Here is a 530-nt window from a genome sequence, read left to right on the forward strand (position 1 = left end):
CCTAGATCTGTTGGATGTCTTGAAGATATACTAAACTTAATATATTTTGCTTGACAAAAACATCGTTAATTAAATGGACCCACCAAAATATGACATAGGGTTAGGAAAACCACCAGAACTTTACTTTTCCTGCTCTCCATAAACTTCCTTACAATGCATTTTTAAGTTTCAGGTGGTAGAACGAGAAGACTTGCCAGGTACGCTTTTACAGTTTGCAGCGCTGTCTTTCTTGTAATTTTATGTTATACTTTTGTGCTTATACAAATTTGCATGGAAAATTAAAACTATTAGGATAGCCACAAAACCAAAACCAAAATTAAAATTAATCAAGATAAAATTCACCCCCACGACATTCAAAATACAAGACAACTCAAAATTTAATCACAAACATCACACAAAACTATAACTTCAACTAAATTAAGACATCTCTATCGGATGATCGGGAATCCCTCGGAGGAGGTAACCTATGGTTGTTAACGAGGCTTCCCACGGTCCAAATGAAATTATGGAACTCATTAAGTTGAGTTTAG

The sequence above is a fragment of the Phalaenopsis equestris genome, unplaced genomic scaffold (assembly GCF_001263595.1).
Source record: "Phalaenopsis equestris unplaced genomic scaffold, ASM126359v1 Scaffold000201, whole genome shotgun sequence".
NCBI classification, from domain to species: Eukaryota; Viridiplantae; Streptophyta; class Magnoliopsida; order Asparagales; family Orchidaceae; genus Phalaenopsis; species Phalaenopsis equestris.